The 14,917-nt window shown below is 33.8% G+C and overlaps 2 long non-coding RNA genes across 2 annotated transcripts in view; one reads left to right on the plus strand and one right to left on the minus strand.

Moving 5' to 3' along the window:
• The first annotated feature begins 2,681 nt into the window (after nucleotides 1–2,681).
• LOC145576786 (uncharacterized) lies at nucleotides 2,682–3,655 on the plus strand. Its single transcript, XR_014098553.1, has 3 exons — nucleotides 2,682–2,831; nucleotides 3,149–3,213; nucleotides 3,504–3,655. It is a non-coding gene; the product is annotated as an uncharacterized LOC145576786 (long non-coding RNA).
• Nucleotides 3,656–4,069: 414 nt separating this feature from the next.
• LOC145576787 (uncharacterized) overlaps nucleotides 4,070–14,917 on the minus strand; it is a 28,291-nt gene continuing 17,443 nt past the window's right edge. The window contains exon 3 of the long non-coding RNA XR_014098554.1: nucleotides 4,070–4,366. This is a non-coding gene — a long non-coding RNA (uncharacterized LOC145576787). The remainder of the gene's footprint in view (nucleotides 4,367–14,917) is intronic.

Below are 14,917 nucleotides of genomic sequence, written 5' to 3' on the forward strand. Positions count from 1 at the left end.
AGTCCGTGTTCGCGTGGGCTGATTTACTAAACAATATCATCAATATTTTTAGTTGAACAAGTTAGGCCCTGTTCTTTTGAGCTTCTGGGCAGAGCAGAGCAAAGCAAAGCAGATTTCAGCAGAGCAGAGCAGATTGAAGCAGAGCAGGGCAGAGCAGAGCAGAGTAGGGCAGATTGAAGCAGCTATTTTTAAGTACTATTTTTAAGCAGAGCATAGCAGATTAAAGCAGAGTAGAGCAGATTTCAGCAGAGCAAAGCAGCTCTAAAGAACGGGGCCTTAATTAGTAGTATCTTTTATTGTTTCCAAAAAAAAAAAAAAAAAAAAAAAATATATCGTGTACCGGAAAATGTACAAAAGTATTCTTAAAACTTGTATTAGCTACAGTACTTCGTATGTATTTGAGCGGTTCAAAATCAAGTTCAAATCATAGATATAATTACCAATATTATTATTCATGGGAAAATCTAGATTGACATTGACCATACTTTACTTTCACACAGCTAACATTTTATTTTGCTCTCAAAGGGAAGTAATCTTAATTAAAGTTTTACTTATAACAAGTGTAACTAATTAATTTTGGTGGTTCGTAAAGATGGATAGATAAAATAATGAGACTTGTTCAAAAGGGATTGCAAGGGATGAACAATAGTACTCGTATCTATATAACTATATTACCACATTAGTTACTAAATATGTTGTTATGAATGAATGTCGTAATTCATCATTTCGATTCACCATTTCACCATTATATCGTTCTGATGAATCTCTCTGTGATTTTATTGTTGGTAAATTTGTGGCTTATTTTCATAATATTCTAAGCAAATTTAAAGTCATACAAGTTACTCAATTCTGTGGCCTACTTTCAGAAAAACAAACAGCTGACTTGACTTTAGGCTCAACTAGAACTAGGCTACTAGCTCAAGTATACATATACTTCCTCCGTTACGCATTATGTGCAACAATTGTCATTTTAGGACGTTATAAGTGTTGGGAATAGAGTAACAGATAAAATTTATCGACTGAAAGAAAAATAAAGTATGAAAATAAAGAAAAATATGACTATTTTTTACGTGGAAAACCCTCTTGAACTAGGTAAAAACCACGATCCCGATCTCAAGGGATGAAACGTCACTATAATATTTTGGGAGTACAAAGGATACCACTACAACTACAATATTAGACAATATGTGTTTAGGACAAAGTGCTACTTAGTACCCTTCACAATGGCACTTCCACTAAATAATCCTACACACCCTCCTACTAATATTGTATTTGCCTCACACCAATTTACTCCCTCTAATACTTGTGTTTGTGTATTCTTCAACACTAATACACTCACACTACTACTACTTCTCACTCCACGGTATTTCACCTCTACTTCTTGCCACAAACTCAATTACATGCCTCTTTAAATAGGCATACAAGGCCTTGCTCCCCAAGGTACTCAACTAAGCATAAATGCACCTTAGTCAAAGTCTACTACCTATTCTAGCACCTAGGAAATAAAAGTATGACTAACTACTTCACCTTGGAGGCCAAGGATACTTCCACCACCACTCTTTTTTTTTTCTTTTTCTTTTTTTTTTTTTTACAATACAATAATAATAATAATAATACTACTAATATGTGATTTGGGGAGATTAACCCAACAATAAGTTCTGTGCAACAAAAAAAAAAGTTTCCTTATATAGTAAATTTTTTTGAGTAAATTTACTAAAAAACCCTTACTTCAATCTAATTAACACATTAACTACATATTATTAACTGATTAAGTTAACTTAATTAACCCTTAATAAAAACACTAACACACATTCTCTCTCCTCCCTCACAATCAGATCCACCACCCACACCACCATATTTTCTCTCTCCTCACCTTCACCTATACTCTCTTTTCTGTTTTCTTTAACAACCACCACTCCACCACCACCTTATTTTCTCTCTCCTCTCTTTCAAGCCACCCTCACCACCAATCTTCTCTCTCTTCTCTCACAACCACCATACCACCACCACCATAGGACCGGATCGCCGCCACTTCCTCCTCCATTAAAGTCGTTGCCGCCCCTTCCACCTATATTAAAGTCGTCGCCGCCACTTCCCCCTCCATTAAAGCTTAAAGTTGAGGTTTTTATGGTCAAATTTAACCATGAAAACTCTAGATCTAGAGTTTTTATGGTTAAATTTAACCAAATCAACCCCCAAATTAGCAATGACAAGGTAATACTTTTCAAATTTAAGCCTTTTTTTTTCTTCATAGTTAGGGTGACTGGTGGTGATTTCGGGGAGAGGGGAGGGAGGTGGGGGGTTGCGGGTTTTGGGTTTGGTGGTTGCGCCTGGTCGGTTTTGGGTGATCATTAGATTTGGTAATTAACTCATATTTGTTGAGCTGAGCTACTAAAATACATTCGATTCAATAAAATTACCATATTCAACGAGTAAATATAAATTGAAGGTACTAACGTTTGCCAAAAGTTGCACATAAGGTACTAACGTTTCAAAAGTTGCACAAAGGATACTGAACTTGTTATTAGAGGTAAGCAATCCGGTGAAAACTTGTTAAACCGGTTGAAACAAGTTTTTGGTTTATTATAAAAAGGCAAAATAATTAAATAGGGACACGTGTGTTTCGGGAAGGGAAAAAAAAAGGCTAATTTGTACATTGGGAAAGGAAAAATATCATTACCTTTCACCTTTCTCCCTCTTCAACACACTCACTCTTCCAAGCACCCAGAAATCACGAAAATGGTGGCAGCTTCAATTTCAACCTATTTTACTTGTTCTTCAATTGCTTCTATGAAAACTAAAACCTCCCCATTTCCATCACTCTCCCAAAGGTATCTTTAATTTCACCCAATTTAATTTCATTGCATTTTTTTAATTTTTAATGTAGTTTCTAATTATTACGATATATTTTAGGGAAATGTTTGGGAGTATATTTAATTGATTTGGGAATATTTGATCATCAAGGATATAAATTGATTCTCTAGGATATTATATCCCATATTTATCTTCTAGCCCATGCTTTAGCTAGTGGTATTCGACTAGGCTTAGTAGAAGTCAGACATTGTATTATATATTTGCTGCTCATTGTATCAATAAACAAGACCAATATTCTCTGTTTCTACACTAATTCATTTATTTACAGTTGCAGAAGCTCAAGTAAATCGATTGTTTCCGTACTATCCAATTACTCCAGTGATTATTCATGTATTTCTGGTAATTTGATTTATTACTATCTACAAATTTATCTTTTCAAATTGTTTTCTGAATTTGAATTGTTTGAGGATAATTTTGATTTGTTACCCAAACTTATAATTTTTAGACTTATTAGCTGTGAAATTATTATTTTTGTTGATTTGTTACCGAAACTTATAATTAGACTTATTTTTGTTGATTTTCCTGTAATTTTTAGACATGTACTCTTTTAAAAAAAATAACTTTGTATTTTGTATTTCCTGTAATTTTTGTAATTGCTTAGCTTCTTCTGATTTTTTTTTCTTCAATAGATGCAAGGTAGACAAGATGGCTATGGAGATGAGTATATATGGAAGTCAGTTTTTTTGGAGTTGTACCAGCTATAATTTAACTGATAGATTTCTTGAACAATTACAAACTTCAGTTCCCTCTTTATTAATGTCAGAATTTTTTTTTTTCTTTTTTTTTTTGTTTGGTTAATCTGTTGTAGAAGGTCAATTATGTGGTGAGTACTCTATCTGCAACTTTTGAAACGTTAGTACCTTATGTGCAACTTTTGTCAAACGTTAGTACCTTCAATTTGTATTTACTCCATATTCAACTGTAAAACATAGCTGATGAAGGATAGTGTAAAGCGTAGTTTCTCTTCAATTGTGAGAAGGAGCGCACCTATTTTCTGACAAATTTCGTGCCATGTCCTTAGAAAGTGTCATTAGGACCAGGGTCGTAGTATTGATTTTGGGGGCTCTGTTCCAAATCGAAAAAGGGGCCCTTAATAATGTTAAAATTATACATTTTTTTAATCTATAATTTTGGCAATGCACAATTTTCCTATATATACATTGCAAAATAAAAATGCTTTCATATAACAATGACATATTCAATTACGCAAAATTAAATTCGGATATTTAATTCATGTTGATAATAGTAACTAAATACAACTCAAGGCTCATATCAACTTAAGCTATATTAACTTCTATTTAATTGAAAAGTGATATTCTTCTAACGCTCTTTGAGGCAAAATCATCAATCAAGTCTTCATATTCCACTTTCTCTAGAAGATCATTCTCAATTGCTATCATCGCCAATCCATTAAGTCTTTCTTGTAGCATCGTAGAACGAAGATATGACTTAAATAGCTTTAACTTTGAAAAACTCCTTTCTGCAGTTGCAACTGTCACAGGAATAGTCAACAAAATTCTATATGCAATAGTAGCATTAGGAAAACAACATACATCATTCAAAAATATCAAAATATCAAAGGGTCCTTTTATGTCATTGTGCAAAATTTCTTTAAGCAACTTCAACTCCACAAATAATTCATTCCCATCAATATCTGATTTTTCATTAGACATAAGTGCCATTTCAAAATTCAAACAAGAGGATTTCAAACTTAAATCATCCAATGACTTCATCCTTTGAGGAGTGAATAAGAAACCAAAAATATTTTCATATTCCTCAAATTGCTCAAATCTTTTATAAAGAGAACTAATAGCTTGATCAACAATATAAAGAAAGTAATCAACTCTAAATGATTCTTCCGGAGATAGAGGAGCATTTGATGAAGTGCTTGGATTCTCATCAAAATGTTTTTTTCTTTTAATTTCACGCTTTTGGGGAAACTAGGTGGACCCGCGCGCGCTACGCGCGCGATGCTAGTGTGAAGCGTCGTATGTTTTTCTTGTATATAATGAGACAATGTGGGGCTTTTACGTGTTAGTTTTTCGAATTTGTGTTGAGTTTAGATTAAAAATCTGTGTGGCCGTTTTAAATAAGTAATAATAATGATGCTTTGTGTGAAGTGAAAAGGTGATTTGGTTGAATGGACTTTGATATATTATTTGATTTATAATTGTTTGTTTTATTTAGAAAAAATTATAGCAAGATTGTATATTTTTATTTGTCATTGTGGTATGGGCCAATGTTTGGGCTTTTGCAAATTTGGAAGGTAAATTTTGAGATGAATTGCAAAGAGTGTGGTTGCCAATTGTAATGTAAGGAAGTAATCATTGTTATTTTAGTCAATTTCTGTATTTTAGTTTCGTAGGTACTAAATCATTGTTATTTTAGTCAATTTCTGTATTTGAATCAGGTGTAGACTAAATTACAGAAAGCTACGAGACCTATGCCAAATTTGTTGTTATCTAATTCTAGTCAATTTGTTGTTATCATTTTTTTTTTTTTCATTTTTGGAGTTATATAAATTATATAATATAAACATATATTTTTTTGTGATAAATTTATAGGTATGCCTTTAACAAAGTATTTGGTCGGATAGGTGTTTTTGCATACCATAAATGTAGTGGAGACTATTGTTGTCATTATAAAAAAAAACAATTATATATATCTTATATGATATACAATATGTTACGATAATATTGGTAAAAAAGCCATTTAATTACACTATGATTTTATATATGATATACGATATGTTAGACTATTTATTTTAAGTGACACAAAGTGAAGTAGTTTTGTTTTAAAAAAAATAAGCCTTTTAATGTTATGGAAAGGAGTTTTTGTAAAAAAATGAGTGCTTTAAAGTTGCTGGGGAAATTATAATTTGTTTAAATATAGTTTTGTTTTTTGATTTTCCTATGCGCTAAATTTATTGTAACAATTTTTAAAATCGTTGGAATTGAATTATTTATATGTAAAGTTATAATCCGAATGTATTCTCGTACACGTGGGTTGTATGAAACAGTGCAACTTATTTTGTGCTTCTGCATGCTATGATAGACAAATGAAAAGACATGTTAGGAAGAGTGAGTGACGGTTTGCAGGAAGAATTGGAAGAGTCGTCATTATCTTCATATATCCCCAAATTCATTTTTCCTCTCTGTGAAAGTTGAAAAGGTTTTCTTTCCTCTTTTATTTTCTTTCTCTCATCCTCAATTGAAAATTAAGTTTTACAATGGCTGGAAATGGTGATAATGATACGATCTTTGATGATTGGTACCGTAATTTTCTGCCGAAGCGCAAAGATAGTCTCCGTGGTCAGTATGTGGCTTGGGCGGAAATTCGAGCACAAGCGTCAAAGAAGATGGATGAAATGTTGGATGCTACGAAAGATTGTGATGCACAGATAGCCAAGTGTGATGAGGTTGCTCGAAAGAAAAGCAAGGCTGAAGAGGCAAAACTCGGAAGTAAGGGTAAGGAACCTGAACTCGGAAGCAACTACGATACTCTAATTAAAGTCAATACTGACAGTGATACTGATGAAGAGCCTGTGAGAATGAGAAGGATTGAAGGGGTTCAAGGTGAGCCATCTAAGTTTAGGGGTCAATGTAGCGGCACAAAGTTGGTGTTTGGTGCTGGGTTTGAATCAGGGGATGCTGATATGGATATCAGCGATAATGAAAGCATGGTGAAGCATGTGATTGATGTTACGGTTGCTGTACTTGTTGAACCAGCAGAAGATGAGCCTGCTGTTGGGTGCGAGGGTGCTGGTGCAGGGCAGAAGGGGCAGCAACAGGTGCAAGCAAACGAGGAACATGAGTCTGAAGAGGAGCAAGAAGATGAAGAGGGAGAAGCTGAGGAGCAGGGCAATTCATCGGACTCTACTGACATTTATGGAAGCGATGATGGATATTACGGTTTTGATTCCGATTAAGCATTTTTAGTTATTTTTAAAAGTACTTTGGCTAGGTTGATATGAATGTAGGGGTTTTAAAATCTGTAAAGACAATGTTACTTGTTTTTAATTTTGATTAAGTATTCTAGCATGTTTGATTTTATGATCGTGGTGGATCATAAGTATTTTGGCTGAATATTTGTTAATATTAGAATATATGCTTTTGGTTGCTAATCTTTGAATTTTTAATTTTTTTGTTCCTCATTTTTGCTATTTAGTTTTTGTTATTTAGTGTGAGTGACTGTGATTACTTGTTTGTGTCTAGGTGTTATTGAACAATGCAATATTGGGTGTTATATGTTAGGCAAAGGTTTGTGGGTTGGCTTTGATTCGGCCTGAAAATAGGAAACACTGGCTGAAGTTTTATTGCAGAGTGTCCTTTTCATATGCAAGTATTTCAGAAGAAATGTCATTGTTTGTTCTATAGCTCTTGTTATCTCAATGGATTATTTATGTTTGGTCAAAAATCTTTCAAGTTGTATGATTTGAATTCTTATACAACATTTGTGTCTAGAGATGTATTCTTCTTTGAGAATACTTTTCCTTATAAGTCTGAAAAACAAGATATTCTTATGTGTCCTGTTCTTGCTCATATTGTTGATTTTGGTTTTGAGAGTGTGACTTCGCCTTCTGTCACATCTCAAGTTTCACAAAATTCTTTTCATGCTGATCTTGAGATCAATAATAATCATTCTCCTATCATACACAGTTCTATGCCTGATTCAGCAATCTTGAGATCTTGAGATAATGCTGCTTCTTCTGAGTCAGTTTCCTTGAATTCTCATCCTGTTATCATTCCTCAAAATGTTCAGAGCTCATCCTTTGAACAAAAAGGTAATATTACTACAAAGATGTGATCTCATTCTCACTGATAAATAACACTCACATGAAAATTATAACTAAACAACAATTCTGAACACATATCTTATCAAGTAATTCTTCTTACATGGGGAGAAATGGCAGTGATTGTCTAGTTGGTGAAGACCGCGATGTCCAAGCTAGGCTTCTAGGCTTACAACTTAGGGAAGCTAAGCTAAAGGGCAAGCTATCTGATGCACGGGCTGTTCGAGTTCATGCTGAGAAAAGAATAGGCAAGCTAAAAAGAAAGTTGAATAAATTATCAGATGAGATTTCGGAGATCAGGAACTCTGGCACAGGGAAGAGGCTCATGAAGAGCAGTACAAGCTCTGACAATAATTGTCTGCCTGTTGTGCAATTAAGCAAAGCACAAATGCACAAAATTGAAGGTGCTGAAAATGTTATGGTAACTAATGATAGCCAAGATGATATGTTAGTTGAGAAAGATGAAGAAAGTGAAGCTGTCAAGGGGCATTGGTGGTGGCCAGGGGTAATGAGATAGGCAGAGCTTTTAATGGAGGAGACTAAGCAAGCACACTTTGCTAATATGTTGCAGTATTAGTAGTTTCTGTTAGAAGTTGGTTGTAATAACTAAGCTGTCTAGGTGTATGAAATGTAAGCTTGTTTTAAAGTGTATGTGCTGTATTGAATGGTCTAGTTGTGCAATATATGTTTAGAAATGCTAATGTGCATTTTAAATTCAGATTCATGTTTAATATGTCGCAACCAGGTAGCAGCTTTGCATCCACTGCCTCTGTATCTGTAGGCATTGTTGCTGCATATACACCCAAGATTGTAGAGCTAACAAGTGATGCTACACATGCATATATTGGCACAAGAGCTAGCAACAAATAAGCAAAGAGATAATATTTGCATTTCCAAAAACACCATATTTTCATATTTCATAGAATAATAAATCTTTATACGCTACGTACATGCTTATCTAGCACATTTACAAAACATAAACCCTTAATAGATTAGTTATAGATTATCACTATACTTAGCAGATCAATTATAATCCTTTACAGACTTTAAATCTGCTAAGACTTCTAAACCTGGTCCAAAAATATGATCAAATATGCTTTCTCCATTGGCTTTGCATTACACTGCTGAATTCCATTGACTGGTAACTCTTGATTGTGTATTCCATCTACGATTTGTATATTATATTCTATTATGGCACTCTGAAATTTTGCAAATATACCATGCTTTCATATTGATTAGATAATTTTGCTTACACATTTGTCAGGACCCTAGGTACATGCTTAATTAGTATATTTACTAACACTAACCATTAATAGAATAACCATAAACTATCACTTACAAAAAAACTCCTAACAAAGTTTAAATCTGCTACCACTTCTAAAATTTGTCCAAAAAACACCACACCATTAACAAACAAAAAACAACAATGGTGTCTAATTCTCTGAGACAATTTTTAATCAGGAATTTTCATAGAAAACATTGAAGAGTCTTCACTTGTTTCTTGATTTGCTTGCTGATAATTCCCAGAATCTGCTCCAGTATCATCATCATCATCATCAGTATCATATTGATTGCTCTCTGACTCCAATGGATCATCAGATTCTATAGCAGCTTTTTCTTCACTCTGAGTTTCAGACTCAGAATTCACATCACTTTCAGAATTTGTATCGGTCTCACTTTCCTTGGTCTTCTCTTCTTCTTCAGTATCTTCAGCTTCCTCTTCTGACTCGCTTTTTTTTACCCTTCCATCTTCTTCAGTGCCTTTTTTCTCTTGAGCATCCTCCTCATGCCCTTGTGCTTCACCTCCGTCATTTGGATGCCTTTCAATGTCATTACTCTCTGATTCAACAATTATGACAGGCCAATCTCCACAACCATTTTTCTGAATTTCTCTTTTCCTTTTCTTGCTTGATTCACCTTTTTCGTTTTCTTTTTTCCCTACTTTTGAAATTCCTTGTTCTAGAAATTGTAGATGACTGTTCATCTTCTCCGTCATCTCCGACACATATGCACGAAAGCTTGCGACATTCTCTGTTTTTGATCTTGACTCATTAGGTCTCCATGTCGGTGGTGCAAAGACCTTCCCAGAAGTAGCTGTGTTGTCAGTGCTGGCCATTGTTGCAGAGATAGAGAAAGAGGATTGTTGTAGAAAAAGGAAAGAGGAAAAGAAGATGTAAGCAGACAAGAGAAGCAGAGCAGAATATATGGACCACGCAGCCCAAACGTTTCAATTGACCAATCAAATAGCAGTTTCTACAATTATTCCAACATGTAAAAGAATATAGATTTACATAGTACAACTTTAGTGTACTTGCTCTAAACAATCTTAAAGCTGAAAATAGTCGTTTTATAAATTTTCTTATATGCACAACATTTATTAACACGTGTAAATCGGGATTTGAATTGTATAAGTATGCTGAGCTATTAATTTTAACACCCGTCTCACATAAATTGAAAAATTGCATTTTTATTTGACAAATGGTTAGAAATTAGGAACGGTGAGTGTAATTAAACATTTGTAAAACCTTTTATTGTAAACCAGACGTTGTTAAAATACGATGTAATTTTTTACTAATATTCATTTAATCCATAATAATTGCTTGTTAAAAAACCTACAGTTAAGCTAAAATTCTCTATAATCTGAAACTTGTAAAAGTAACATACTACGAAATTGGCTAATGAGATATTTCTAAAAAGGGTACATGGATGTATTTTGTCTAAAATATTATTTTTAAAGATTGTCAAAGGAGGTGGAATGAATAATGCGAAAGTCACAACGCGTTAAGTGAAAAAGAACATAAGAAGTCGTAAAGTGCGTTCATTTTTACTATGTCATATGCGATTTGGGAATATAGGAAAGTTCTAAAGGTAAAATAACTGTGCAATTTTATTAATTTTAAGACCCATCTCACAAAAAACTGTAAAAGTGCATTTTTATTTGACAAATGGTTCGGTATTAGTAATGGTCAGTGTAAGTAAACATTGGTAAAACCTTTTATTGTAAAACAAATGATGTTAAAATATGATGTAATTTTTTGCTAATATTCATTTAATCCATAATAATTGTTTATTAAAAACCTACATTTAAGCTAAAATTCTTTATAAGCTTAAACTTGTAAAAGTAACATACTATGAAATTGCTTAGTGAGATATTTTAAAAAAGGCGTACATGGATATATTTTGTCTAAAATAATATTTTCAAAGATTGTCAAAGGAGGAGGGATGAATAATGCAAAAGTCACAACGCGTTGGGTGAAAAAGAACATAAGAAGTCGTAAAGTGTGTTCATTTTCACTATGAGAAGAAAACAAGTTTTTAAAATGTGAATCTTGCTAGGGTTGTCATCTTGCTAAGCCAATTGTCCTAATTACCTTTGTTAAATTGTTTGTAATCGATCAATCATTTTACCGCGTGTTTTATTATTTGTAAAAATTTGTAGTTTTGTAACATATTTCATACTAATTGGGCTTCAGCTGTAATTTGGGCTTTTTATTGACTTACAATATGATTGCGGTAAGTCGATAAGTTGGGTTTTTTTTTGTTTTGTTTGGTTAAGAAGTATGTTTTTAAAAAACATGGGTTTTCATTTGGTTAGGTAAGAAGTAAAAGGTAAATAGGTTTTTTGGTTTTTTTGTTAACCACAATTTAAGAGATTTTTGAGTTTTCATTTTGTGGGCAAAATTTAAGTTAATCAACATTGCAAAGTACATTGAACTTAAATCTAAGCATTATTGGAATTGTTTTTTTTAAAAATTTTTTTAAAAAAATTAAACAATATTATTTATTAGTGTGAAAATATTGAATATATAATAATATGCTTCTTTAAAAGGTATTGTAAAATTATGATAAAAATTGGAAATCAAAAGGGCATGCACCTTTTTTCTTAAAGGTATTATATTGTTTTTTTTTTTTTTTTGAGGAAATTCTTAAAGCTATTTTTAAAAAGTAAATGTATTGCTTTTAATTGTTGGCTACTGTATTTTCAGATTGTAGTGAAATCAAATTGGTTACCTATTCAATTATTATCAATGAGTGTGATTACTGTCTTATTTACATATGTATAGAGCTTCTGCATGCTTGATGAAAGCAAGTGACATGGTTTCTTTAAGTATGAATAAGTAAAATAGACAGATGTTGAGCTTGATGAAGTGACCTGAGCAACTAAAGTTAAAGAATATACAGAATGTGGCATTAACAATTAGTCAAAAGAAGCAACAGGCGTGTTGAACAAATGAGATGCAAAGTGTGATATGTAATTTTTATAAATATACAAGCTAAGTATGCAATTATCTAGGGGATCGTTTAGTTAATATGGTTTACAGGGAGGAGATACATAGATTCTGGAAGCAGTAGTTGTTACCTTGTTTCTAATATGCACAGATGAGCTGGACATTGATGCACTTAGTGATTTAATGATCTAAATGGCTGACTCATTGAGTATAGGTGTCTAATACATGCACAAATAAAGCAATTTAAATGATAATCATAATAATCATTTTTGTGATAAAGAAACCAGCAAAATTCACACAATAAGCAAGGCTGAACCATAAGCAGATATTGCATCCCTGCAATAATTTAAAGAACAAAGTGTTCCATGAAAGAGGCATTAAGTTTGAACTACAGGCAATTGTTTAATCCATTCAATGGATTGAGCAAGCAAAAGAGGCATTGTTTGTAAGCCTAATTCTAAGCAGATTTAAGCTGCTCTATATGACCAACATTATCAAAAGAAGATATAACTTCAGAGTTAAAGAGACAATGCTTGTTAAATTGCTTGAGTAGCAAATATGAGTAAGGATAATCAAGGATGCCTCAAATAAGAACACATCCAAAATGATAAGCCGGAGCTATCGTGGATGATGTGTTCTGATTTGAAGCTGCAGATTGGCAGGACAAGGGTTCAAGAAGAATGAGAAACTGATTGGACTACCCACCGCAGCACCCCTGCCCTGTTCAGTGCTTGGGATGGGTAAAGGATTATGTGCATTGGTGTGGATTTCAGAGCTGCAGCAACATGATCAAAGTCTTTCCAGTCATCCTGAGATCAAAAACCAGTGTTGTTATACCCAGGATAGCTAGCTGCATGGTATAATTTTATGTAGGGTTATGATAAGTGTGGGTGAGAACCTTTATCTTTCTTTCAAAAATTTCAAGTGTTTTGAGCTTGAATATCTGCTCGCATACTTGGCCAAAGGCAGTGAGGCGACATGTTCCAGTGTCATCTGCAGCATCAAAGGTAAAGTTGACCCTGCATTTGTGGTATGAAATCATGGTAAGTGACATTATGACTTGGTTAGTTGGCTGTGCAACATAAGAATGCAGAATGAACCTTTCAGTGGAGGTGCATTTTTTGTCAGGGCAATGTGGGCAAAAGAAGGCCACATTTGCAGCAACGCCACAACGCTTTCCACAATTATCGCAGCCAATATAAGCAATAACATTGTCTAGTTGTGCATCTGGAATTGTGACTGTTAGTGTGTATATTTCTTCCTGGACAGTATTGTCAACCTGAATGAAGCTGTGTTAGTATACAAAACCAGGTAGCTAGTAAAAGGATTTGTGTGTGAGTGCACTCGCAGTTTTGCCATTGATGTTGTCAAGTGTGGTTGGAACTGGTTCAGCACCAATAGTCATGAATTCGAGTTGCCTTGACATGTAATCACTAATTATGTCTGGATGTGCATGGGCCCTAGCAATATACACAAAGAAAGACATAGCTGATTAAGCATAGGAGTTTAGCCTAAGCTTGAATTAGGTACAATAAAGTGTGAATGTGTATTGGTGTAAATGGTTTTTAGCTATAAAAAGCTGTTGGATTACCAAGCTCGTAAAGCATCAGCTTTTTCACCACTGGGGGCTGGGTCAATTGTTGTGGACATGCTTGATTGCAATGAGAAACCTGTGAAAAGTTGCATAAGCATACTTGATTTTTACATGATGTATACAATGATAAAGGGTGAGGAAATTATACCTTTGTGGGTAGCAGGCTTCAGTGAAGTTAAGCTAACAACTAAGAAAGTGGTTGCCCAGTCTTTGAGCTGCTCACAGTCAGAAAGGGCCAACTGTCCCCATGCAGAGATGATCATTGGGCGAGAACCAGTGCTGCAAAACAAAATGTAAGTCAGTGAATGCAGGTTTTGATAATAATGCAGGCAGCATTTGGGGGCCTTAAAAGGGTAGTAGCAACCTTTCATCGACTATGCTGATATCACGTACATCGGCTACTCTGCCTGACTTGTATTCCACTTGTCGGGGGTCTTCCATGTGGACTACTATTCCAAGCAAATCTGTCAATTAAGTAATGGATAGGCACATTATTGTCAAGAGGCAGATGTGTTTTTAATTATTATGTGTAGGTTAGATAAGGTTTAGATGATACCAAACCGATCTGATGGTCCACTTGTCTTTGGTACATCAGCTATGGAGATGTATTCAGGTAAAACAGGTCCCTCTGTTCGATCAATAGGTTGAATTTTAGTCATTCCGCCGAAAGTTAGTTCACATTCTCCTGGGAATGAACTAAATTTCGGGTTGATTGTTCGCACTGGAGCATTAGCTATCTCATACTTCTTCTTGTGTTCAAAGACTTTTTGAAAGTGGTCGCATTCAGCTCCGAACAAAGTAGCTTTCATGTTGTTACCCTGTATCATGGAAATGTAAAAGTCATGTATAGGATTTGTAAGCATTAATAACTATGAAATGATGAAGAGTGGTAAGGCTGCACCTCTTCATCTTCAAAAACCAACTTCTGAAATTTTTTCTTGTTTGGAGGAGTTCGGATAGGAGACTTTTCTTTCACTGTCACACGTACTTTGTATGCCTTGCTTACAGGTGACAGCTTGTTCAAAGGCGTGTACTCGGGTTTCATCTATAGTATACAAAGACAATTAGTTTAGTCATTTGTGCTTAAATTAGATTACAACAAATTTGGCATAAGTCTATGCATGTAACGGACCTGTATAATATTATAGTATTATATAAACAGAAAAGCATAATATTATTATTTTATGATATTATAAGCAACTTTGGCATAAGTCTATGCATAACTATAGTATTATATGGTGTACATGCATTTATAATTCAATATAAAAAGGAATCTTCAATGAAGTGACTAAAAATATAAAAAGGAATCTTTAATGACTTGTAATTATAAATTAAGTTCAGTGCTATGCAATTCTAAGCACATAGCAGGTTTTGTATGACTTTCTAAATAGGTATAATTATTGCATGGTTATATCCCTTAGACAAAGA

Source organism: Chenopodium album, chromosome 13 (genome assembly GCF_948465745.1).
Source record: "Chenopodium album chromosome 13, dcCheAlbu1.1, whole genome shotgun sequence".
Taxonomy (NCBI): Eukaryota; Viridiplantae; Streptophyta; class Magnoliopsida; order Caryophyllales; family Amaranthaceae; genus Chenopodium; species Chenopodium album.